This window comes from Crocodylus siamensis, chromosome 2, assembly GCF_052110815.1.
Source record: "Crocodylus siamensis isolate JL-2025a chromosome 2, ASM5211081v1, whole genome shotgun sequence".
Lineage (NCBI taxonomy): Eukaryota > Metazoa > Chordata > Crocodylia > Crocodylidae > Crocodylus > Crocodylus siamensis.
In genome coordinates, this window is record NC_143396.1 from 211,588,367 (window position 1) to 211,615,579 (window position 27,213).

General features: G+C 44.3%; 1 protein-coding gene across 6 annotated transcripts in view; it reads left to right on the forward strand.

Moving 5' to 3' along the window:
* PRR5L (proline rich 5 like) overlaps nucleotides 1-27,213 on the forward strand; it is a 113,098-nt gene that overhangs the window by 38,227 nt on the left and 47,658 nt on the right. For 2 of the 6 annotated variants that reach the window (XM_090032947.1, XM_090032945.1), the window contains exon 1: nucleotides 9,253-9,931. The exons of 2 other annotated variants lie outside the window; for them this stretch is intronic. The gene's annotated coding sequence lies outside the window, so the exon portion shown is untranslated. Of the gene's footprint in view, nucleotides 1-9,252; nucleotides 9,932-27,213 lie in introns of those variants that run through there. 2 more of the 6 variants (XM_090032948.1, XM_090032946.1) reach the window with 1 other exon arrangement.

Sequence of the window (27,213 nt, forward strand, 5' to 3'; positions counted from 1 at the left end):
ACACAAAGTTTTAAGACCCATTTCTTTAGAGTTCTATGGATAGCTTTTCCACCTTTCCATGAAGAAAAGCTTGCCAAAAGGGAAAATTGACCAGAAGCGCTATAGTGTACAGTTGTATAACAGTTGTTACACCAATATAATGTCCCATGTGACTACTCTATCAAAAAGGTCACCTCAGAATACAGCTACTTGCAAAGTAATATGTTTTACTGAAAAAAATATCACTTTTATTTCAGAGTAGAATATCCACTAAGGAACAGAGCTAGGCAGCCCTAGTTATAACACAGTGTTTCAGCTTATCAACTTCCCCATGCAGACAGGGCCTAAGTGACTGAGGTTTCCTTCCTCACCCCACCACCTGCTTCCCACCTAGGTAAAGAAAAGTTGAGTTATTAAACCACTAAAGAGCAGATGAGGGGAAGTACAAATATTACTCCTGTTCAGTTCTGAAATGTACAGCAACCATGGATGTCTTTAGTAACCATAGAGTTGCAATGGCTCCACTTTTCAGCTGCCTGTGTTATAGTGCTTACTTCCATTGCCAGTGAATATATAGTCTCGGCATATCAATGTTTAGATAAGGGGCATAAAGAAGCGGCAGCTTCTCTTGGCTGCAGATGGGATCTAATGTTGCTAAATCTGGTGGAATTGACCTGCTCTTAGCAACCATGGTTTAGGCAAGAGTTTTGTTTTTTGCAGGCCTGATAAATATTTTGTTCCAGTGAATTAATGTCTCTTATAATTGGGTTGAACTAGCTGCCTACATTTTTTTTTTGTACTGACTTATTCTGATCAGAAAAGCCATTCATTTCAGGGAAGTAAAGCTAATGTATCTGGGTAGAGGTGCCAGCATTGCTGTCTGTGCAATGTGATAACAAAGGAGAAGCCTGCTTCAGGTAGGAAATAAGTGCTTGCTAATCATCCTGCTGACAGTGCAAAGGCCAGTGAACTTGAGTCACTAACCCAGCTTGGTTTGAATAAAATCTAGCCGGGGACACTGTGATCATTTCCAGTATGACACACTGTTTATCATTGTCTTGGACTAAATGAACATTTTGTGCTGTTTAGCTCAGAGGTGAATATGGCCTTGTAGTCCACACACACATCCTTGCCTGTTTCAGCTGGTCCTAAAACTTCAACAAACAGATATTACTTGCTTCACATAGATCGTTTTCACTTAAGAAAATTTGAGTTTCAGACAAGGGGAAATCACTTGCACCGAAGGCAGAATTACTGTTTTTGTTGCTGCAAAATACTGTTTCAGGACTAGATACAAGCAATTCCACCTACAAAAGCAAAGCAGCCATTGTATGGTCGAAGTCATCTCTAGGCACAGAAGTGCAAATAAATCACATCATGGCACTGAGAGTAAGGAAAGGTAATTTGGGGGCTATTTGTACTGATGAGGGTGTTATGACACAGGGTGATTTAATATTCATTTGTCAGTTAGAGTCATCTAACTCCCACTAAGTCAGTTACCCTGCTCATCTGGAGAATTGAATCATCTCATTTAAGCTGGATCCAAAGCCATTTTCCTGTACATAGATAGTTTTAAAAGGAAAGAATAAAACACAGTGAGCAAAAATTGTTACCAGCAGACAGTTTGGGTCATGACACAGGCCTCAGTCTACATGACAAAAATGCTTACTGCATTATGCCCCAAGTGGTGCATAATGTGCTAAGCACCAAACTCCCAATTGCTTTAAAGAGGCCTAAACAACCCGCTTGTTATTGGGGTTATTCGTTTTACAGCAGAGTTGAGGTACACTGGGGCTATGGACAGACATTCAAAAAGCCTGAATTGATTCAATCATTGCAGGTTAGTCTAACCGGGCTAGGCCGAACTGGTTTGTAACTGGACAGACGTTCTCTCTGGACTGAGGAAATTCAGGCACATGCCTGCAGTGACTCAGGCTAGAAGCGGGGGGGAACAGAGCACCCGGCCCAGCCCAGAGAGCATGCTGGGGGACTCTGATTTATCTTAAAACAGAGGGGGGTCTGGGACAGACATTGCATAAACCGGTTTGAGCCAAATCAGTTAAGTCTGATACTACATTCAACCAGATTTATCTCAAACTGGTTTCAGTCATTTTCAAACTGGTTTATATGCACTGAACATGTGCAGTTACAGGCTTAAACCTGTTTCTGATCACTTAAACTGGTTTATGTGTAATGTCTGTTCCTAGCCTGGCAGGCAGGGATTGTGGAGAATGGTTGCTGACTGCTTTCAGTTGCACTGGGGGCACAGTCCCCTGGGCTCTCATCAGAGGTGTGTCTTTCACCAGTTTTGAAGTATTAAATAGAAACATGAAGGAACAAAAATGGCCTGTGGAAACTCTTCTTAGCCATGGATGGAAAGGCACTGGGAAGAGCCTGGGTGTTGTATAGCAGCCTTGTTTGAGGAATGGGAATACGTGCACACGTGCGATGCAATCCTCTTTGACTGAGAGCAGAAGGCTGTGTGGGATCAGTCACATACAAAATAATGTGTTTTTATTCTGCTTTTTGTTGGAGCTATAGCAACCCAATTTGAAAAACTAGGTACTGGTTGGACTCCAAAATACGAGGATTAATATTCCTTTCATAGTTTGTTGGCATTAACTTTTTATAATGCTTGATATCCTTGTTACAGGTACTTAATTTCTTCTTTATTAACCCTTATGTTTTCCACAATTTCCTGTGGCAATGGGTTTCACAGTCTGAATACGTGCTGTAGACCAGGAATGGGCAATTATTTGGGCTGGAGGGCCATTTAAGGAGTTTTGGCGAGCTGTTGCAGGTGGGGGAAAGGGTGGGGTGCAATTGATCCCGTCTGGCCCTTGCGCACCTGTCCTTCTCCCAGATGCCACTCCCCACCTGCTTGCACCTCCTCCCATCTGCTTAGCCGAGTGTGCCTTGCCTGCAGCAGTCCAAAGCCTATCTCCCTGGAGACCCTGCCCACTCACCTGCTCCACTCAGTGCCCCCACCAGTAGGTGCAGGGCAGAGGGATTGGGGTACCCAGGCAGTGGGGGCCAGGGCTGGCAGCAGCAGTGGAGACACTGGCAGCAGCAGCTGCATAGAGGAAACCAATGCTGCCATGGGGGCTGCCAGGAAGCTAAATTGGGCTGCTGTGCCACCCCCTTCCCAACACATGCCCAGGGGGGCAGGACCAGCCACACATGTCACAGCCCGGGCTACCCCCTGTGCCTGGGCTGGGTGGGAGGGACCTGCTGCAGGGAGGATAAAATCCTTTCATGGGTCGAATCCAACCCAGAGGCCATATTTTGCCCACCCCTGCTGCAGACCCCTTCCTCACCCAAACCTAGTGAAATCCTAGCCCGAGAGAACTCCGATCTTGCCTGCACGATGTCTGTTACTGATGAGTGTTTACGGTGTCCCACCTGAACATCTAAAACATCTCGGGAGCTTCAAGATGAAAGGGAGAAGGGAAACCGCGTGGTATTTGGAGGGACTAGTGAAATCACGCGAAGTTGATTTTATTTTAAAAAATGGGACAGATTAAAGCACTGAATAGTCAGCAGTTATTCCCTTGCGTGGGGAAACAAATGTTAGTCTGTGTTCTTAGCCGCTTTACATTATTCTGTCTCTTGGGGACTGTCTTACCTGCCACTGCTCCCCCAACCATAGATATGCTACTACAAAGACACCCAGGGGTGATTTAGGCACCCTTTAAGTTGGTGCTCAGGGTGAGTGCCCTGCTCATGCCCCTTCCCCCCTCCCCCAGTTATACTACTTAAATAGGGCTCCTCATAGGTCTGGAAATGTGTCATAGTAAGCAGTGGGAGTGTTATTTGCCATGGCTCCCAGAGCAATTAACCTGGGTGCCTCTCAACCTGTTGTCAAATTTGGATGCATGGGGAGCCCCGCAGGCCATATCTGGAGTAAAGAGTTGTGTCACCTGGCCAGGGCTGGAAATTTGGTGGTGGAAAGAGCAGTGGTTGCCACAGCAATTCCAGCCCCGCAAGCCAGATGACACATGGCCCCGTACTCTGGATCTGACTTCTGGACCAGCTTCATGCCGCTTATTCAGCCCCCGGGGCTGGATAAGTTGTATAACACTGAGGTAGTCCTAATTGCATACCATCAGACAATGCTAGATTGCACCTTACTGCTTATTACTAGTCTGTGGTCATTTTAAATGACTCAGACAGGAGGATTATTTTTACAGTACTTGATTTAATAGCCACATCATTTTTATGTTACTCCTCCTAAGCTTTTGGCTAATTTCAGCATCCCCTTGTGCAGTTGTAAATAATTCCTTTGCATCCTTGCCTTTTTACCCCTTTCAAATGCTTAGGGATGTAGGATTGGAAGGGGCTGCTGCGCCAGTCCCCACTTTTCCAGATTCTTATCGTAATCCCTAGCCAGATCTAATTTTTCACTTTAGAGGTTAGTATCTCCAAATCCATAAGCATTTTTGGTCGCTTTTCTATGAACTCCCTCTTAACAGGGTGCTTAGAACTGAAGGCAGTATTCCAGCAGTGTTTACACCAGAGCTAGACAGAGAGGGACTATTATTCACTCTGTTACATAATTTCTGCTTAGGCAGCTTGCAGTCCCAGTGGTCTTTTTGCTGTTTTCTCACATTACAAGCATGTCTTGTTTGCTGTCTAGTCCGGCTACTTTGGATCTCCTTCAGCATTACTCTTTCTCAGAATCCCCCTGCCCAGTGAATAGCTGCAATTTGGGTTGTTTTTCACCAGACATAATAAAATTGCATTTTGCCACGTGAAATTATATTTTGTTTCCTAAATCTCATTGTGTGCCAGAATTTTGACTTGCAATGCTCCTTGCCTGAAAAAACATACCCAGCCATTAATGATGGCTCCCTGGCCTTGAACACCAGTGTTGCTATAATAGAAAATATCCCACAAGAAGATACAAAACCCCCTTTCTTCCCCCTTTGCAAGACACCTCCTAACACTCCTTTGGTACAAGTCAGTCTTATTACACGTATGTAGGAGTAGGGGGAAACTGAAATCTTAAGTGACTTCCATACTTCATGCAGAAAATCAGTGGCAGGACTAGAAACAATACTTGGAAATTGTGACCTCTTATTCATTGCCTGAATTCTTGGACTCCATTGTGGCACTGTCTATAGAGGTGATTTCTGGGAAGCCTCTGATTCAGACGACCTGTTGGATGAAACATCAGAAATGAAGATTGACATCCACATGGATCCTTTCTGAGACCTAACTGAAAATGCATAATAAAAGAAAACAATTAAAGGTCATGTTTGTTAGTCACAACACTTGTGGTTTTGCTGTCTTTAGAACAACTGCCTGAATGAGAGCGGGACATCTGTGTGTGTGAGGGCTGACTTACTAAAGCAGTTGCATTGGTGGGGAAGGCACATGGCATAAAGTCAAGAAATAAGAAAATAAACTTTCTGTTGCAGCCAGCTCAAGTGTAGTTGTTCGCTATGGGAAGGTCTGCAACACCACCTTTGCCACCATTGATTTGCTAGTCTTCAAATCTTTTAATAATGTTTTCAACTGGACCTGAGGAAAATTAAACTTCTCTGTCCAAAAGGTTGGACTGTAGTCTGTTTTGTATCATGCGGTTTGACTGTGTGCTAAGAGTAATCATCTTTAAGGCTATGAACAGACATTCAAAAAGGCCAAGGCAGAATTGATCCAAGTTATGTGGTTTTCTGTAAGCAGAGGAGTTTAGCTCAATAGCGAGCAGAACGTACATTTGCTTTTTGGTGGGGCGGGGGAGGCAAATCTTAGGCCAGGTTTCACCATTTTTAAACCAGTCTGTGTGTGCCAAACTTGTGTTTTGGGTATAAGCTGGTTTCAGATCACTTATACCGGTAAAAGTATGATGTCTGTACCTGGCCCAGATGATTGTTTTTATGTGCACAGTAAGAAGTTTTCACTAGGAGCAGTATCCTTCGTCTATAACCAACCCCCAAAGGGAAAATGAAGCTGCTAAGATGATCCTTGCTAGCTAGGGTGACCACATTTTCACGATGCCTCCCCCTTGCTACTCTCTGGATGAGCTGCCCGTGGCTCTGTCCCACTCCCCATCTGGGCCCTGCAGCTGTGCATTTCCATCCTGGCCCTGGGCCACATGCACCGCCTTGGCTGGACAGCAATCCCAGCCCCAGCCACCAATCCTGCCCCATACCCTCCTTACCTGTAGGCAGCTGCAGGCACTTACCTGCAGGCATCTGGGGGAGCTGCTTTTCACCGCTGCCTGGGGCTGTATTCTCAGCTACATACATGTGTGCACGTGCACACAAGCATGTGGCACCCCCTGCATCCCACTCCCTCCAGTCCCAAGCAGCCCCTTGGAGGCTGGAACTCTGCAGTCTCTGCAGCCTGCAAAGGAAAACCCAGGGTTTCCCATGGTTTTCTTGCAGAGAATGGAAAGCCGGGTTCCCGCACATGTTACTGGCATGATAGTTGACTGTATACAGGGGAATCTGGGACAAACACTGTCCTAGAGTCATTCAGCCTGGGACTGGGACTTCATATTCATGTTTTGAGACCATTCCACCCAATTAGGGATAGGTGATCATCCTGTTGCTAACTGATCTGACCCACGCACCTTCCTTTTTGGCCAAAAAATACCTTTTTTTTTTTTTTTGGTGACATCTCCCCTACCAGTGACCTATTAGCCCTTTCTTTGCCTGTGCTGCAGCTGGAGCCAGAGCCACTGCAGGAAAGATGCAAGGTGGGGGGCGGAGGGGGTGAGTGCTCCCCTTAGGCAGTGCCTGGGGCTCCTGCTCCCCTCTGCCACCCATCATTATGCTACTGGCTCCCATTTCACTCAAATTTAAATTTCTTGTCTTCCATTTCCAAGCCTTTCATATTGGATTAAGGCGATTATAGAGCTCCAGCCCGGAGTGACAATAGCCACTTGGGCCCAGTCCCTTGCACTGTGATCTCATGCTGACTTGGACTGCCAGTCACAAGGGATGCCCCTGCATCTCCCAGTATGAGAAGCAAGAGGGTACTTATTTTTCCTTAGAAGTGATAAAAAGGACCCTCTTTAGCTGCTCCCAAACAGGCAAAGCCCCCTCCCCAAGTATTTAACTTACCAACATTGATATTTAGGCCACTGCTGCAGCGTGGCTCAGACCCTCCCTTACAGTTGTTCTTGGAGTTAGCACCTGACAGCTATCTGTGGCAGTCTACCCCCTGCAGAGCTATTGTTTCAGGTTCTCAAGGGACTAGTATTTATCACTGCAGCCACATTCAAGTCACATTTTGAAGGATTTTTCATAACCATGTGGGCTAAAATACTGGGTTTTTTTTTAACTTTTTAAAATAAAAACTGTGATTCTGAAATATTCACAATTCCAGAAACTATCCTCCAGAAACTACTAGGACCCTAGACATGGCTAAGATTTCATTTGGCCCTGTGCCAGCTTTGTCCAACTGTTTGCCCGTTCTTTGCACAAGCTTTTCTGCATCTTCCGCTGGACTCCTCCTTGCACAAGATGTTCTTCCTGACCTGGTATGTTAGATCAATACTCGCTTCTCCTTCAAATCCAAATTTCTTCACACCCAGTTCTGCCATGAAGAATAGTTGGTTTGAAGGGCAAATGAAATCTAGGTGACACTATATCTCCTTGCAATAATTAACAAATACAGAAGGATATAACATTGTGTATATTTGATTGTATTCTTCACCTTTTGTGTGTCAGATGTTATCATAAGCTGTTAATTCTGTTGAGATGCAAAAGATATCTCTATACATTCATATAGCTCATAATAAAATTCTGAGCATGGGCTGTGGCCACTTAGGATTTTATAATATTATAAAATCCTATGTGGGTAGCAGACAGGAATGGATGAAGATAGAGGAGGCAGCCTAGGGCCTGTAGTGCTAAATCATCATCATCATCATCATCGTCATCAGGTATGTAGTAGGAAATAATAGTAAAGAAACTTTGGGGAGGATCAGGGACCAGCTGTATGATTTCAGCTATACGCTGTAATAGCAGCCTGCTAGATACAGAAATGTGGATTATAGTATTACAGAACATTTATTGAACACCTTTCATTGCAAAGTCAGAAGGGGAATGAAATAAAATTCCTAATACTCATGTAAGAGGGTCCTTAATTATACTTCTTAAGTAAATGAGGTAAGTTAAGCACATTCATATTTCTATTTACTAGGTAAATGGAGATATTAGAAGCCTAGTCCTGATCCACTGAAATAAATTCTTAACATCTGTGGTGGAACGGGTTTGTGTCTCATGGGACTTGCTTCACTGGTACACAGCTCCCTGTCTGACATCCAGATACTCTGACAGGGATTTGGGTTTTTGCTTCATTAGATTGCAATATCTGGGCCAACTCAGTTTCAGAGTCCCAGCATCCAGTGCCTTCCCTAAGCCGGACTCTGTATTTGAAGTACGTGATCATTTTAGCTATGTCTCATAATATATATGAAACAATAACAAACCAAGATGCTCCGTATTTACAAACTTTGGGGTCAGTTCTGAAAATACTTGGCCATCTGAGTAACTTGAACCACATGAGTATCTGCACAGCCCAGCCTGAGTAGTTCAGTGCATAGTCATCCAGGCATGTAAGTGTCTGCAGAATCGGGTGTGATTGTGGCTTTTCTGCCTCGCTTTCAGACCCTTGTTGCACAGGCGAGTGACAATTCATCAGCTTCCTGCCTGATCCCAGTTTAAGATTACTACAGCTGAATTTAAAAAGACTGCAGATGAACCTGCAGCAATCGGAAAAATAGGTCTAGCTTTTAAAGATGAAAAATAGGTCTAGCTTCATGGCACCCTCACTTCAAGTGAGCTGCAAAGCTCCATATCTTTTCAGCCAAACTCTTTTTTGCAAGGTGCATTAGGACAGTGGTTCTCAACCTTTTTTGTACCTAAACATCAATGGTCAGTCCTGACCCAGTGCCCCTTGCCCTCTGGCTCCAGCCCCCTAGCATGTGGGGCACCCCAGGGGTGGGTGTGGAGCTCTGCCAGCCTGCAAGGGAAAGTCCGCTGTTTCCCACGTTTTTTCTCCTTGAAAGGAGAATCCATTTCTAAAGTCTGTTTGTGACCCTTTCATATATTCTTACCACCTGCTTTGGGTGGCGACCTGGGAAACGCTGTGCGCCAGGCGATCAGTCCCTTCATTAGCCAGTCCCTTGATCCATAGGTCAGTGATCTCTTTTCCAATAGCAAGTGCTACAGACTCTCCACTTAGGTTTGCAGGGAGCTTGGGCTCTGTCTGTAGCAGGACCTTTCCCCTCGGTGGGGAGAAGCTCTTTTTGGATGTCATTTTGGTTTTTCAAAGGAAAAGCATCCAAGCAGCAGCTCGCTAAGGATCCTCCCCCCTTCTTAAAGACACAGACACGGAGTTTCGCCTCCCGGCAGTCCCCCCCGCCGCGCTGCACGCACGGGAGGCTCAACGCAATCCAAACTCCGGCATCCTTCTCTGCCTCCTCTTTTTAAGGTCAAAGATCTTCAACTTCCTGAAATTGTTGGAGTGGATCGGAGCGGAGTTTTTTTCTTCCTACCCCCAGAGGCAGAAAGCAGCCGCTCAGGAAAGGCTCCGCAGCCGGCAGAGCAGCCAGGAGTCTCCCTCCCTCCCTCTCTTTACGGGGCTCCCCCTGCCCCTTTTGTCTCTCCTGGGAGGAGCCAGTCAAAGACACATTGTGCCGACCACAACTGGACTGGAGCCAGGGGGTGTAAAACTCGAGCTGGTGGCAACTGGGGCCAGATCGCGGTGGATAAATAGCGAGTCCCCTCCCTGGCGCGAGCAGTGTGGGGGGAGCTGGGCAAGCAGGGCTAAGCAGTCTGCTCCACCTCCTGTTTGTCTGAATGGGGTTTTTTCCTCCAAACCCCCGCCCCCCCACAAAAAACCAAACCCCAAACCTCGAGGCAGCCCTAACTTAAAATCCAGAGAGGGTGAGTGGAAAGTGCACTTCTTTTTTTGGTCTTTCAAGTAGCGATCTAAGGTAGGTTTGGCTCACTCCGGCTGCAGAGACGGGAGGGGAGGGGAGGGGAGGGGGGGCGATCGGGTCGGTGGCAGGGGTGCCCGCCCCGCCTTCTGCCATCACCCCCATTTCAGGGGGCTCCGTCTTGCGGGCAGAGGCCATCCTCGCAAGGTTGTTGCCATTGAAAACGGGCTTTGTTGTGTTGAAGAGACATGGATCTGGAGCTGGGGGCCGGGAGAGCAAAAGCAAGCTGTGCCCCAGCTCCTACGGGGGGGGGAGGGGGGGCTTGGTTGCTCAGCCGGACCCTTGGCATCTCGGTTGCTCTTTACCGGGCAGTGCGTGTGCTGAGAGCGGAGCCGCTCTGAGTCAAAACAAAAAACAACCCAATTAAGTTCCCTCTATACAAAAAGAAACCAAAATAGACGCTTTTGAAGAGTGAGTCATTTGCAAAGCAGAATGCCTCATGCTAACCCTTCCCCTGGAGACACCAGCAGGCTGAAACTTGGAGGGGGCGGTGTATGTATGGGGGGGGGGGCATTTTTGCTCTCCAAGTTCCCTAAATGAATGTAATCAGCCTGGAGCCTGACCGAAACCATGGCAGTGGCAGAGGTGTGTTGGAAGAGGCTGAGCAGCCTTCCCCTGTCCCGCTCCCCCATGGTCGTGCACTTGTCTGATCGTTTTGTGAATGGAGCTGCGCGACTCGTCCTTCCCTAATAAGCTACAATGACTGGGAAAAATATTCAGAGCTGAGACTTGGTTACCTAGTAGACACATCTGTCATCTGACCCTTCAGAGTTTCCATGAGTAGAGAGAATCCAACCCCCTTTCTCCCCCCGACTGTGAAATCCCCCAGCATTTGCAACTCTTATCACTTGCCCGGGTGGGTAGAAATGCAAATGTCTGTATGCAAACTTTGGGTGTGGGGCAGTTCATAAGTGTCTAGATTGAAAAGAAGATCCTAGTGTTTTCCTCCCTTCTGTCCCTTCAGTCATATGCCAGATCTGTACATGTCCTCTGATTTTATGTGGTGTGTTGGTCAATGCCAAGTGCTGAGAATATTAACAGACCATGGTGCAACTTTGTGGTGTGAAAGGTTTTATTCACCAGTACATGGTTCAACTGGCAACGTGTCTGAATCTTGCATTTACAGCGTGTATGTATCTTTCATAGAATCATGGAAAGTTAGGGCTGGAAGGGACCTCAGGAGGTCATCTAGTCCAACTCCCCTGCTCAAAGCACGATCATTCCCAACTAGATCATCCCAGCCGAGGCTTTGTCTAGCCGGGTCTTAAAAGCCTCCAAGGATGGAGAGTCTGCCACCTCTCTGGGTAACCCATTCCAGTGCTTCACCACCATCCTAGTGAGAGAGTTTTTCTTAATATCTAATGGAAACTTTCCTTGCTGCAACTTGATGGCTCCTTGTTCTGCCATCTGCCACCACTGAGAACAGTCTAGCTCCATCCTCTTTGGAACCACCCTTCAGGTAGCTGACTGCTATTAAATCCTTAAAATGTGTAGTGTGGCTTCAACTGGACGGTGTGCAATCACACATGGTTTTTTACCCCTACCAGTTCCAGAAGCCACATTGAAACGGCAGCAGGCCATGATAGCAGAAGGTACTGCTAGTTTGATGTCTGTCTTGGTCTAATACAGGGGTCAGCAACCCCATGCACGCGTGCCAAGCATGGCATGCAAGGCCATTTTGCTCAGCACACCACTGCCAGCCTGGGCTCTAAGCAGCTGCCGCCAGCCACGAAGCCCAGGCTGGTCCCAGCAGGCGGTTGGGAGGCTGCAAGTCCTGCTGCGAGGAGACCCGGCTCCATGAGCCGGCTGTAGCCAAGAGGCTGGAAACAGCTGCTCTGGGCTCCAGCGTGTCGGCACCCGGGCACCTTCCAAGGTAGATATTGTGTTTTTTTTGGCACGCCGGCCAAAAAACGTTGCTTACCCCTGGTCTAATATGCATGCAAAGTCTTTCTGCAAAGACAGTCTAGGTTTATGAGTTGTGGGGAAATTTGTGCTGTTGGTTTCATTAACTTTACCTACAGCATGGGGGATGATTTGCTGCTGACTGCACAGCAACAAAGATGCAGCGCCTAATACTTTCAGCAAACTCGTGTTCAGCACCCATTTAACCTCAATGGCCCTCAGCAATGGTAAATTTCTGGTAATCTGGACAGTGTTAGTGACTTCTGCCAGAGAAGGATTTGTAACGTCACCAGCGGTGGAAAGAAGGGTGGCACTGGCTTAAAAAAACTCACAAGAACAATAAGCAGTGTTTTCCTCTTTTCCTGGAAAAAGTGGCATGAAAACCTTTTTGGATCCCTCATTTATTTAATTTTGGTTTGTTTTGCTCATGTCCTGGTTTTCTGTCTTTATCACCAAATAATATTTTCCCCTGAGAATGCTGGCTGTAGGTTTCGGAGGTGAGATCTCTTCCTCCACAATGGACTTTACTTTTAGCTTGTCTCTTTCTAATGAGCTATGTGCTATGGTTATAAATTGTTTGTGCCATTCTAGAGCAGATGGAATAAGTTATCCAAATTAAAATTAGCCTGCTTGGGTTGGAGAAAATGTTGCTTCTTCCTGCATTAACTACTATCAATGAGGACTCCAGGTATAGCTTTTATAGGCTTATTTGCATGGGCTTGTTAGGCTGCTTTTGTGGCTAAATAGGTTTTTCCCATGTCAATATAATTATGCTTATCCTTCCTATTAGGAATTGCTTAAAATGTGGATGCTTTTCCTGTTCTATTTTTGTACTGCATGGCCTCATCACAGGTGTCCAGCATGTTGGCTATAAAGTAACCCTTGGACAAGAGCTATAAAAGACCAGGGTGAAATAAATTGCAAAAACTCCATGGCCATCTATGAGTTTATGGCTGTTGATATGCTGCACACCTTGGTTTATGGGAACCTCAGCTACAGCAGGGGCAGAACTCTGATCTTTTTGGTCCATAAGCACCTACCCCCTAATGAGCTGCAGGGAAATCTGCCTTTTCTGCTGCAGTGGAAACAGCACACACACCAGCTGGTTCAGTAGGATTTCAAATGGGATAGCAGAATGTAAGACAGAAAGTCGGAATTACATTAGCTTTTTTAACTCACACAAGACAAAAAACACTTCTACTTTTTTGGGCGGGTGGAAGCTGGGATCTCTTTCTTTCATTAATTCTGTTTATATATTTTGAGGCAAGAAACCACTGTGATCTAGACTGACTTCCTGCATAACATGAGCCATAGGAGCTCACTTAGTTCTTGTATTAAGCCTATTTCTTTGTGGTAGGCAGAGTTGTCTAACTTCCAGGTAGCTGGGCGGTGTTGTGCTAACATGGTCTGCAGACTTGGTTGCTGCATGGGTGGGTGTCCCCTGGCTCCCTGCTTCTGGAGTGCCCATCGCGCCCCCTTGGCTGCTGGCATGGCTTGGGCAGGCTGACTCCCTCCTCTCCCAGCTGCACATGCCACTTGGCCAGTCCCTTCCCTGCACAGGCAGCCCACCTTCCCCACACCCCCCTGTGCCCCCCTTCTGACTGCATGCACCATTCACCGGAGTGGGCTGCCCAGCTGCCTTCTTTGCACCAAGTGCTTGGGCGCTCCAGCCCCTCTTGGCCACTGGGCCAAAGAAACTCAGGGAAGAGTGGTGGTTAAGCGTGGGGCTGCATGCTAATCCTTTGGTTAGCATGTTAGTTAGACAGTTTGGGGTTTAGGGATAGTATTGTTTTTATAAAGACATCAATTGATTTCTTTTTTTCTCCTTTAATTCTTAAAATACTGCTCATCAGAACATGGTGAGTTGGGCTCTCCTTTCCCATAACACCAGAAAAAGAAGACTTGAGATTTAAAAATGATCAAAGAAAACTTTTTTTCCCACCCACAGCATGCATTATAATTAATCTGTGAGATTCATTGCTGCAGGATGCTACTGTGGCAACATTCCTAGTAGGGTTTCAAAAGGGATTCGACATGTACAGATGGGCTATAATGTGTTTCTGGAATATAAACTCTTGTAGTCGGATCAGAGGCCAAACACTAGCTGAGACTGGGAAGGAACTTCACCATGGAGAGAATATGCCATAATTTGGGAGTATTTTGTACCTTGATTAGAAGCAATTGATTCTGGTTGTTATTAGGGATGAGACACTTGACTAGAGAGATCATGGGTTAGTTGTATTTTCGTGAATTCTGTTTATTTACTTATTCAGTGATGAATATTTTCAGTTGGGGTTTTGCTGTGGAGTTCCTAAAAGAGCTTTTCCTGTAGTATCAGGCAACAAAACCCATTAGAGAGACTTTCCTTGCTTAAACATGTAAATGTAGCAGAAGCATGGATATTTTCTTCTACTTATTTTACAGTGTAGTTAAAATAACAGCCAGTGCATCTATCTTGATTGCACTTTGCCCTTCAAGATAGAGGCCCATCTAATCGTGTTGTATAATATTTATCAAGTCTGCTGTGTCAATTTTGATCAATGATAAGGCTTTCAAGGTTTGTTTTCAAAACTGAAACACTCAGTTACACTAAAAGTAAAAAGAAGCACTGGCACAGGCAAGTCCCTGATTCAGTGTTGTCCGCTCTTGTGCTATATGGAGGTTTTCTTGAACTTCTATCTCCCAAAGGTAGGTGAGGATTGCAGTTTTAATTTGAGGGAGAGGACAGAAAAAGTTTATGGCTCTTCTTGTATAAGAAAAAAAGCTTGAGAACATGACCCAAGTCTATGCTCAAGGCTAAGAAAGCCAGCAGGCAACTCAAAAGAACAAATATATACATATATATATATTTTTAAAAAACCCACCAAATTCAACATTTTTGGCCAATTTTGTGATAATCATGATTGAGCATGGTTTAGGGCTGGTGTCTGTGTTAACCATAAATTCTGGTTAAACTCGGGTTAACCTGTCAATATTAAGTGTATTTTCTTACCAGGTGATCTTTTAAGGTCCCTTCCAGCCCTTAATTTCTATGATTCATCACTGAGGGTGTGCAAATCTAGCTTTAGCACAGTAGCAAAATGTATGCCATGATTTGCTCCTTGTCCAGTAAGGGATAAAAACTTACTGCCTCTATATGTTAAGGGGTTATCCTTGGTTCAAATGAGCCGTGTGAAGTTCTCGCTGAAAACACATATGGGGATTCAATAGGTAAATAGGTCTCATGCAGCCATGAGTATTTTAGCCACTACATTTTCTAGCCCAGAGTGGTTAAAATGCTGGTCACTGGTCCTTGCTAGCATGTCCACTCTTCTTTACTGCCAGTGAAAGAGTGGGTGCAACAGTGGGACATGTTAATAAAGGATGTAGAGCAGAGACGGCCCAACCATGTTGGACCACTTCTACTATATTAAACATGCATCCTGCATTTGTGCAAGAGGTGGAACTACATATCCCTCAAGGTCCCTTCCAACCCTGTGATTTACTCCTAAAAGATTTGTGGTTATTTAAACTGAATTAGATCATGTCTAAAAAGATCTTTGGTGCTCTCTCATTACCATCTCATAGGGATTTAATCATGCTCTTAAATTTAACTGACATGGCTTCCTTTGTTTTGCATCTGTGTTGGGGTTTTTTGTAATGAATTACTTTGTAGCTGACTTACTGAGCACCTCCGTACATTTCTTGTTTTCTCAAAAAATAATTTTCTCTGTAGTCAGAACAAACCTGTTTTCATCTGCAGAAATTATTTTGTGCCTAGGACAGTACACTTTGTCTAAATTAACAAATAAAAATGTGTCTTGTGGATGCTACTAGTATTGTTGAAGAGAGACTGAAAACGAGTTAAAGCAACTGAAAATTCACCTTGCTTTATGAGTTCAAAGGCATTAATTTATTACTAATACATTACGCTGATACTTATGCTATATTGATACAAAATAATTCCCATAACCAGAACAGTTGTGACTTTCAAGTGTAGGCTAAGCCTACAATGTATGTTAGCTGCACTGAATTTCCATGCATAGAGTCTGGCTGGAGGAGAATTTGAGTGATTACTAAGATGTTTTATGTGTTTTCACTGCCTCGAAGGGTGTGATTTTACATCGAAATAGCTCAAGTGAGTGATCTTCCTGTAAAAAAAAAAAAAAAAAAAGAACCCCCACCCCCAGCAGAGACAAGGTATTGGTAATTTTTACCGCAGTGTAAATAGTCAAAGTCAACATTATAACCCTGTTCAGTTACCTACATCTTGACAGGTGAACTTCTAATAGCTGGTTGCAGATAAATTTACTGCTTGGTAAACCTCTTAGAAAAGAGATTGCAATACTTTCTGCAGTCAAACACAATAGAGGATTTGGGTGCCTTTGGAAGGGAACTACTTTTTATAATTATTATTTTTTTAATTAAAACTAAATTCTGCAGAAATTAATGGTTTAGTATTCCTGCTTTTCTTCCCCCCCCCCCCATGCTATTTCACTAGGAGAAATTTCTTACTTGGCATTTGCAAATGCTGCAGTGAGTTTTCAAGCCTTGCTATCAGGTCTGTTAATATATGTGTTTAAAAACAATGCTGTATCGTTTTGCTACAGGCTGTAACCTGTCTTGTAGTGTGGTTGCTGCTTATGCGGGAAATTTAGTTTGCCTTAAATCACTTGAAATCAATTTAGTGGTTTTAATAAATTTAATTAAAAATGATAACCTGACCAAATGATTGAGTTGTTCTTTTATTGCATGTTCCATTCACACACTTCACAATGTTATAAAAGCAATTTAACCCTTTTCACACCTGTGAAAAGTAGGCAATATTTTCCGTTTTTCAGGTGCAGAAACTGAAGTAGAGGATTAAGTAATTTGCCAAAGGTATTGTTCGCAATTGGTGACACACACGAACAGAAGCTAGTTCTCCTGTGTAGTAATTTCATGCATTCATTACAAAGTAGTTCTTTCTCTGTAAGCTTGATAGCATGTTTCACTATCTCTCACTCAAAATTAAACTAACTGGCTACCGCATGGTAACTATTTTCTTAGACTTTTCATAAGGAATGTTATTGCCAGTAGTGCAGCATGTCTGTGAAGTGTACCTATTTAATACCATATACTTCAGAGGCAGATGTGGTCTCTGAAATATAGTGGGAAGCATCAAATCGCAGTGGGTCAAATGCAAAGGTTTTTCACTTCTGTTCTTACACATTTCCTTACCACACTTACCCAGCTTCTTGCTGATTTGATGCCCCTGAGTTTCTCTGTAAATTGTGGGTGTATGCATGAGCACGTTGTGTGCATGTGTTTCATCACATGGGCCTAGGATCCAGAACTTCTACTGAACCGTCTCAGCGTTGACAATGAAATCTCTCAGGCTGGGGACAGAAATTACCCATCGACTGGTACAAGTGATCGGAAACTGGTTCAAATCTGTAACAGAAGTTCAGCATGCTTAATCTGCTTTCAAAATGGCCACAACCGGTTTAGGATAAGGCTGGATGGCTGTAGTATCAGACTTAACTGATTTAGGGTAAATTGGCTTCTTGAACTTCTGTCCTAGATCCCCTCCAGATTCAAGTTAACCCAGTCCCCCAGCATCCCAGGTTGCTTTGAACCTCCCTTGTAACACCCCTCCCCGCCTCCACCCCAGCAGGGTGGGCGGGCTAGCCTTACACCAAGTTGTTTGTTCCAGCCAAGCAGGGAGGCATACTCTAGCACCCTCCGGCTTCTGGCCTGGGCCACTATAGGCCTGCGGCTGCATTTCTGGAATCAAAAGTGAAGGTGTGTTCCCTTGCTCATCAGTTCTATGTATGCAGCTTTGACTAACCTGTGAAGATTGAATTGATTCAGCCTTGGGTCTTTTGATTGTTTGTACTTAGCCTCAGAGGGCACGTCTCCAGATATCACTGCTTTGTGCCCCAGGGCATGCCCCTGCACGCATGCTCCAGTGCATGCTAAATTGTCCTGGGTGGAGTAAGGGAGACTGGGGCCAGCACCTGTGCTAGCCCCAGCAGTCTTACCTGGGGTCCTGGGTAGCAGCATTGCTGACCCAGCATCATGGAGCCCGGCTGACAGCGAGAGTGTGGCTGTGGATGGCCAGGCTTAGTTGGCCAGGCTCTGGATGGCCAGTGCACCCTGCTGTTGCATGTGCTACACTACTCTTTGCAGTGGTTTTGTTTTTTTTTATACCAGGACATGCCGCTGTCGAATTTTGGCACCACGCTGCTAATCTACAGTGCAGTACATGGTTGCACACTCACCATGTGTGGTTTGCAGTGCTATAAACAGGCTTGCAGTGCTGCAAACCACACGTGTGTGCTTCTCTGGACACGCCCAGAGGGATAGCCTCATTAGGAACACTTGGAGATGTGGCTTTGTCCAGTGAATATGGCCTTGGATTAAGAGAAGGGTTCTGTGCCCAACTCATACTTATTCATCTGGATGAGTCATTGGCTTTCTGACTGCATTTCCATATCTGTAATCTTGAGATAAGGATCCTTGCTTTCTTTCATAAAATGCTAGGAGATCCCTAGATGAAAGTACTGAGAATGAACAGAGCTGTCTGAGCACCCACATAACACTGCTCTGTTACACTCACTTTGTCTTAGTCCTTCCCTGATTTTGGATGTAAGAGTTGCTGGAGCAGCAAGTTCAGGCTACAGGGTCTGGGGGCAGCCAAAGGGAGGGCTGCTGGGAGGGGGAATCCCATTTCTCTCTTAGCCCTCCTCCTCCCCACAGCTGTGACACTGCAGGTAGCAGTTAGTGCTGTGCCCATTTAGTGAGCAGATGTCTGGGTATCAGGTACTATGATCAGAGGTACGAGACCTGCAGGAACCGGCTCCAGAAGGGGAGTCTTTGGCCACGTGTAGACAAAACAAGGGACGTGTGTGCACAACACTTTAAAGTAGGCTAAATGCTTTTGCACTGCCTTAATGGTGTAAGTGTTTCCACGCCTTGGCTGCGTATGGTGCATTAATTCCAGCCGCTGTAGGAAATTTGGCGGCGTAATGCACCTTAAATGATTTGGGGCACAGAAAGTTTGCTGCCGCTACAGGCGCAGAGCAAAGCACCGGGCTCCGTGCAACTCCGTGGCTCTGCAGGAAGCCCTGCAGGCAGCCTGGCAGCAGCCCAGGAAGGTAGGCTCTGCCCAAGAAAAGCAGCGAGCCTGATCTTTTTTTCTCCCCTGCCCCGGAGCCTACCTGGGGGGGGAGGGCAGGCCCCACTTCCGTGGAGGGAGGCACCAGCCTCCTCTGCAGCCCAGGGACCTCCTCTGCAGCCCCGCCAGCACCTTGCCCTCCCCTCCTCACCACCGGAGAGGCAGGTAAGTTGAGTGTGCACAAGACATGGGGCTTTAATTGGCCCTAAATTAAAGTGGTGTTTTTAAAAATCCACTGCTTCAATTTAGGGGCCTCGTTCCATCTACATGCACCCTTTGAGTCTATGACTCTATTGTAGAAGCAGGACATCGGCTGCCGTGGTTCACCTATGGCAGGTTAGGGTGTTATGTCTGTGTTGTGTCAGGGTTGACAGTAGTGTTATGTAGAGTTTAGATGATGGAGTGTATGGGAAGGTTTGAATAGGGATGATCCTGCCTCAGGTAGCGGGTTGGACTAGATGACCTCTGGAGGCCCCTTCCAGCCCATCTTATCCATAAATCTGCACCCCTAGCTTTTGCACCTTGGACACTTTTTTCTGCAGCCGTTGGGGCTGTGTGGTTTTTTTATGCCACTGCTGGTTGGCAGTGTAGCACCACTGGGTAGACACTAACTTTACCAGCCCTTGAGGCAACTCCTACATGCCATCCAGTTTGGGCATTGCTTTTCATTGCAGGTCGGAGGGTTTTATCAGCATGTCTGTGTAGGGGGTGTAGGTATTACCCAAATGAAGACCTGCTGAAGCTGAAGCTTATATCTCAACTTGTCTCAGTTTGGGGCTTTTTGAATGACTGTCTACATGAAAGCAGATCAGAATCAAGGGGAGGAAGGGTTGGTGCTGTGGCTGTTAGCTGCTGCAAAAACATTTTCAAAGAAAATATAGTGGCAAGGTCAGCCTGCGCTTAGAGCTGTCGTCTGCTTTAATTTAAATGGGGAGGGGGCGGTGGGGGGACATAAGTGATAGCAACTTGTGAAAGCAAGTTTTGCTTTTTGATTTTTCTGATAATACAAATATTTCCTTAGGTTTTAATACAAAGAATAGTAATACAAATATAATATAGTCCTACATATTTTCCTTATAATACAATAATACATAATTTTCTGATCATGCAAATTTCCTTACACGCATTTTTACAAGATGATTTTTGACAAGCGATTGAAAAATTCAACTCCCTTTCTAATGCTAAAGAGAAAGAGATGCTGCTATGCCACATGCTCCTACATTCAGGGTCTAGGCTAAAAAAAATCTGTGCCCCTTAAGAAATGCCATTTACTGGCTTATACTGTAGGCATTGGTGGGAAGCTGGTGATTATCAGAGGCAGGAGCTTCATGGCGGAGATGGGATTTGCACTTGTGGGCTGGTCGAAGTCCTCTTATTTGCAAATTGCTACTGGCACTGAAAAAGTCAGCTAGGCATAGGTTTATGACTTCCAGGGGCTAGAGCAACCCTGGTGAAGAGTGAAGCTGAACGTATGTGGAGTAGTTTTTCTGACTCAGGTTCTGTTTTGGGGGATTGAAATCTCAAATACTTGTTAAGTTCATAGTCTGGTGTCCTAAGTGAAGTCTAGTTCCTTCGTCTGGAGTTTCTGCTTGCAGAATTTACAAGTTTTTCTTTTTCTTCTTTTTTTTTGCCACTGAGATTTTCAGAGTAAACAAAGTTTTAACGTACTCACAGAAGATACTTTCTTTTGATGCGCGTGATTTGACAATCTGATCAAAGGTGTTTATTTAGCCTTGTAGTTTAGTCCTCACCATTCTTATTCACACCCATGGATTTGAAGTGCCTCTGTCCATGGGCTGTCTTTCTTCAATATTTGGAAATAGCATGTGACAGTAAATAAATAATGAGTAATCCTTTTTTGGCATGAGAAGTCCTGTTTAAGTGAATAACACTGATTACATGAGTAAATGTTCTTGTCTTGCTTTGGTTCAAGCAGGTTGAGATGCATGGTAAGGTGCCCATTTCTTTGCAGGGCTGTTGGACCAAGCCCAACATTTTAATGAGTCAGCATTTCAAAAGTGAACTGTGTAAGGTGTAGGTAAAGCATCCAAGGGGGATTTTCAGAAGCATCTAGGTGCCAAATTTCTGTGGTCCTGTGGGTACCTAGAGGGATTTGGGGATTTTGAAAACACCAAAAGTTTGGAGTGTCTAAATACCTTTATCAATCTGCTCCTGTAATCATACTTCAAATCCTGTAGAAGTCACCGGAAGACTCCTCCTGATTTAGATTTTAAACTTCAAAGTTACTATTTTCAGCTATCCTTGAATTAAGGCACATTTTCTCATCTGAACCAATTTCAGAGTGGGGTTTTAATAATTATGTGACTACATCCTAAGTTAATTATCATTCCTCCATTGTTCCAACCCTTCATAACTTAAAACCTCTTACAGATTTTTCTTGAGGAAACTGAATAATTTGGAAAAAAGAATGGAAGTTGGATTGTTAACTTAACAGTAGCAGACTCGATCTGCATTCACTTGAAACATGTGAACTACACCCATGCACAAGCACACCGTTTTGAATGGTACAATTCTGTGAACTGCTCACATCTGTCAGTAAATTATTTAAAGAAGCGTGATTCAGAAATAAAACCATCTTTGAACCTTATCTGTTGAACGCAGATCAAGGATTTACTGATCACACATTCTGTTAAAGATTTACTGGGCTTGAATGAGGAGCAGCTGATAGATATTTTTTCTATACCTTTTCATATCTAAATAGACTGACTGCATGGAACAGAGCTACGTTTTTACTAAAGAGATCCAAATGTGGATTTGTAAATCTAGGACAGTGGGACGTTCTCTTTTAAATGATTATTTATGTTTCCTAGAGCTTTATGGAAAAGTCCTAAACTCTTCTGGCACGTCATGTCTTTTCCAGTACTAAGTTTAACCTTATCCTACAGTGGCACAAAAGTATATAAAGTGAGAAGGAGAATGAAGGAGATCTCTTGCTTACAAGAATCACATTAAAAAGTTGAATGTCTTCATTATTTTATTTCTTGAGTGACATAAAGTGCAAAGTGTGACTTACAGTATCTGGGTTGTGTTGGCTAGTTTTGAGGAGTGATGTGAAGCTTTGGTTGAGTGAATAAGGCTCCTTTGATTTTATTTTTTTGATTTTTCTGCATTGGGTTTAAAGTTGATTTTTGTCTAGTGGCAATTTGGTGTGAATTTGCTTATGGTCTTGACAAACACAAGTGGTGCCAGTTACCCTATCGCAAGCCCCTCAGTCCTTATTGCTACCCCAGCGTTCCCACTGGCAGCTCTTCCAATACTCGCATTACCTTTGCCAAATAACTTGATTCCAGTGCATATTGGCCCCTTCCCTGGATCTTGTAGAGAAAAAAATCAAGGGAAATTTGACATTACTCAAGATTCAAAGAGTCTGTACTCTTGTTAAGTATTTGTTGACCTGCCATTTTTTAAAATGAACCCTGGATCGTCAAAAAAATGCATATTTTTGACAAAGTGTTGCCAGTCTCTATCTCTTGGACACCATTTCCCATAAGGAACAACTATTTTGGCTGATCTTGCTAATCTTCTAGGCAGTCAAATGTATTTTTGTCTGTTGAAGGGATGCCTTTTGCTAAAATAGTTATATAATCAGTTCCTTATCTTTTGTTTGCTTTGTAAACCATCAACTATAAACTTGGAGCACTGATATGGTTTGCTTATGGGGAGAGGCTATCTTTTTTAAATTTTAAGAAAAGGTAAAAACAAAACAAACTAAAAAACCAGATCCTAAGAGATATACCAGTATATATGCGGTTGTTTCCTGAGAGGTTCCTGATCTTGCTCATGGTCAGTGGTGATTTGAGGATTCCTTCAGGAAATGTTTGCTTTGAAATTCAGAGGATGGTCCAGGAGCTGCCTGTTTTCCTACGTCCTATGTTCTTTTAGATCTCTCATGGAAGTTTTTTCTCACGTGTAACTTCCTGCAGACGGATGCAATTACACTGTTGCTAGTTTATATGCATTTCCTCCGTTCAGACAGTCGGAGACCAATTGAAGACAACAAAAATCTGACTGTCTTGACTGTACATACAAGGCAAATCTGCTTTGTTTGGGCTCTGGAGGCTTTTTGCATATAGGTTACTAAGCTTGTCTTTTGGGACTAGTTGATAAGTTCAGGTGTTGGGCAATGGGTGGGGGGTAGAGTGGAACACAATATCACATCTCCTTGATCTTCAGCAAGCTTCCTGTCTGAAGTACTGTTAGATGGGTGGATGGGGAATCTGGTTGGGGAAGACAATGATGGAATTGGTATGAAGGCTGAATTATTCTGTTGCACTTGGAGGTGTTCTGCAGGACTGGACCATGTGGCACACACTTCTGCTGACCAGTGCTGTCCTTGTATTGCAGTCAGTACTCAGATGTGGACATTAGCAAAAATAAGACAACATAGTTGAGTGACTAGAATACTAGTCATTCAGGACATCTGAGCTCTTTTTTTAGTTTTATTACTGATGTGCTGGGTGACCTTGGCTAAGCTACTTCATCTGCTAGCCCTCATTTGAAAGGATAGCAATGCTTCTCTCCTTTGTAAAGTATTTTGGGTTCCATGCATAACAAGTGGTAAGTATTATTACAGCTGGGCATTATTGTTGTAAACATAAATGTAATATTGTTATGTCTTGCTGATATCCATGATATGTGTGGTTTCTTCATTGCCACCAAAGCCATCTATGGTCTGTGCACTAAGGGACCAACCCAAAGCACTCAAGGACCAACCCCACTGCCAATAGAGGAAGGATGGAGGAAACCTGATGGAGAAAGGTTTGGTCCCTGAGTGTTTGGACCATAGATGGCTTCCTCCAAGGATGAGATAAACCTGATCAAGGAAAGAGGAGCCACCAATGCGCATTGGAATGAACATTTTGAAGATCTTCTCAATCAAGTCTGTTGTTGACAAGAGGGTTCTCAGCTCCGTCCCACAACACCCAGTCAGAGCTGATTTCAGAATCCTCCAACCCTGGATGAGGCGAGGAAAGCCATCAAGCAGATGAGGAACAAGGCATCTGGAGTGGATGGGAATCCCTGGTGGCATCTTCAAGCAGGAGGGAGAGGAGCTCACATCACAGATTCTTGCCCCCATCTTAAGGATCTGGAATGATGAGGACATCCCAGCCTACCTCAGGGATGCCACAGTTGTGACAGTCTTCAAGAAAGGACACAAGTCTGACTGTGGAAACTACAGAGGGATCACCTTTCTGTCCGCCACAGGAAAGAACATTGTGAAAACCCTCCTGAGCCATTCCTTCCACTTGCTGAAGAGCTCCTCCTGGAATCTCAGTGTGGATTTAGGGCATCAAGAGGCACAACTCACATGATCTTTCCAGCTGCAGGAGAAATGCTGGGAACAGCCTAAGCCTCTATACATGGCCTTCTATGGCCTCATGAAAGCTCTTGACTCTTGTCAGCCAAGAAGGGTTGTGGAGGATCTTTCTGAAGTATGAATACCCACCAAAATTTGTCACCATTCTCTGCCTGCTCCATGATGGTATGTGAGCGGTGGTTCTCAGTAATGGATCTATCACAGATCCCTTTGAGGTTAAAATGGGGGGAGTTAAGTAAGGCTGTCTCATCGGTCCAACATTCTTCTTAATATTCCTTGCCGTGATGTCACATCTGACCACCAACAAACTTCCAGCTGCAGTGGAACTAAACTACCGAATGGATGGCAAGCTGTTTAACCTCAGCCAACTCTGAGCCAAAACCAAGACCACCATGACCTCAATCACTGAGTTCCAGTACACTGATGATGCTGTAGCATGTATTCACTCAGAAGCAGACCTTCAGATAATTGTTGACATCTTTACTGAAGCATGGAAGAAAATGGGATGGATGCTTAACATTCAGAAGACTAAGGTCTTCCACCAACAAGCTCCTAATAAACAGTCCCCAGTTCCATTAATCCAGATCCATGGTGAGACTGTACAGAACATTGAATATTTCCCGTATCTCAGAAGCCATCTTTTGCAGAAGGTTGACATCAATGAAGAAATCCAACATTGCCTAAATGTGCAAGTGTAGACTTTGGATGCCTGAAGAAATGCGTGTTTGAAGATCACAACATCAGATCTGAAACCAAGCTCATGATTTATCGAGCATTCATGATCCCCATCTTGCTGTACAGACCTGAGACATGGACAGTGTACAGGAGACATCTAAAGTTTTTGGAGAAGTACCATCATCAACACTGCCTGTGGAAGACCCTTCAAATCCAGTGGGAAGACAGATGCACCAACATTAGCCTCCTCCTGCAAGCAAACACTATGAGCATTGAGGTGAGATCATCTGACATCAACTTCATTGGGCCAGCCATGTTAGCCAAATGTCCGACTCCAGACTCCTGAAACAAGTTTTATTCTTCCAGTTCAGTCAACATGTCCACTCAACAGGAGGCCAGAGAAAGCACTTCAAGGATGTCCTTGAGGTCACCTTAAAAAAATGCAACATCAGTATCAACTCATGGGAGGTCATTACCCAAGACCACCCCAAATGGAGGAAGAGTTTGTTGCAGGGATCTCAGTACTTTGAAACCTCACAACAACAGGAGATGGAAGTGTTTGAACAATAAAACTAGTGTGTTGCACATCAAATCAAGAATCCAGCACGACCCAACCCATACGGAAACACATGCCCAAGTTGCAGTAGAGGCTGTCAATCCTGGATAGGCCTGATCAGCCATCTTTGGGCACACAGATAAGATAATAACAGAGGACAATCATCCTTGACTGTAAGGGATTGCTGAAGAAGGAGGAGGAAAGAGGACATGTTTGGAGAAGATTGAAGGAATATCAGAAGTGAATGGCTTTTCCTGAAATGCTTTGTGTGTGTGTGTATAATTCTTTACTAGATTTCATAGAAAATGGAGGGGGAACAGTTATAAACTTGTCATACTCAGCAATTTGTTACATACTCCGCATTCCTGGTAGCCAAAATTAGCCAGAATGTCATGAAGACTCCTTACAAACCTATAACTACATTGATGCCTCTCCAACCGCAAAGATAGCCTCTCTCAGCAAAAAACCCTCTACAAATTGCACATTATGGAACACATAAAAGAGACACAACCAATAAAATACTAACAAAATATGCCTGTGAAAATGAGATAGTGTTTACAAGGGAACCTTGTCTTAAGATATCTGGGTATAAAGTAGTTACTGTGGAAGGAAAAATTGGGTCTCATGGCTTTTGGCAGATGTTGCAGAGCAATAAGGAGGAGCTAGGGGCCTCACTTGGATGCTTGATTTATAGCTCAGTGGTTCTCAACTTCATTAGACTTGAGACACTCCTTGGAAAATGCTAGCTCTTAGCTGTCTCTTATTTTTTGATTATGGGGAAATAATAAAGCAGTTTCTCATTTGCGAAGAACTTGGAAAGATCACAACAGGTGAGAGTGTTTTTAATACTGTGGATTCCTGCTTGAAATCTCGGAGTCATGTTTGCACACCTAACCATGGAAACATTGCACGGCACCTTGGGGCACCCTTGAAAAGATTTTGAGGGACCGTGGTTGAGAATCACTGATATAAATTAGGTCTGCAAAATTAACATTTGCTCTAGCAAAAATACGCTTTCTTGTGAGTTGTCTGTTGCTTTTTGATGGCCTGAACATAGCAAAAGAAGGCAGTGGGGAGAGGCTGGAGGCAGAAGTAATTGTTAGCACTCCCAGTCGGAAATGGCCAATGCACTGCCAATGATTTGTAATGCCTCCTAGTGGATGGGCCATATGCCGAAAACAGCTTACTAATTCTCTTAGCCAAAGTGTTTTAAGTCCTCATGTATTTGAGTCCTAAAGCAATGCAAAGGCTCCCACTGATCTATGAGATCATTGGATCAGGCCCTTCATGCTGCATGTCTTATGTTCAGTTCTTGATGGTGACCTGTAGTGATGGCTGTGGGCGAAGGGAATGTATTTATCTTCTGGACTTAGATGAGAACATGTACTATCTGTCTGGGTGACTTTTTTTTGACAGAAGGTTAAGCAAAACAGCACCTAAGTCTCCGTGAGCAAGAGCAAGCATATTCTTTTAATAACAGCCATTCAGGAAGTTTGTCACAGGACCCTGTCTATCTCATGAATCTGCAGCTGTGGAATTTGCTGGGGAATCTAGCTAATGAATTTGCAGGAAGTAGGGCCAGGGGATCATAAAGATCCCCCGTGGCTTTAAAAATCTGTAGAATCCAGCCAAAGAAATTCACACTAGCAGATCTCTCTTCACAGATTTGT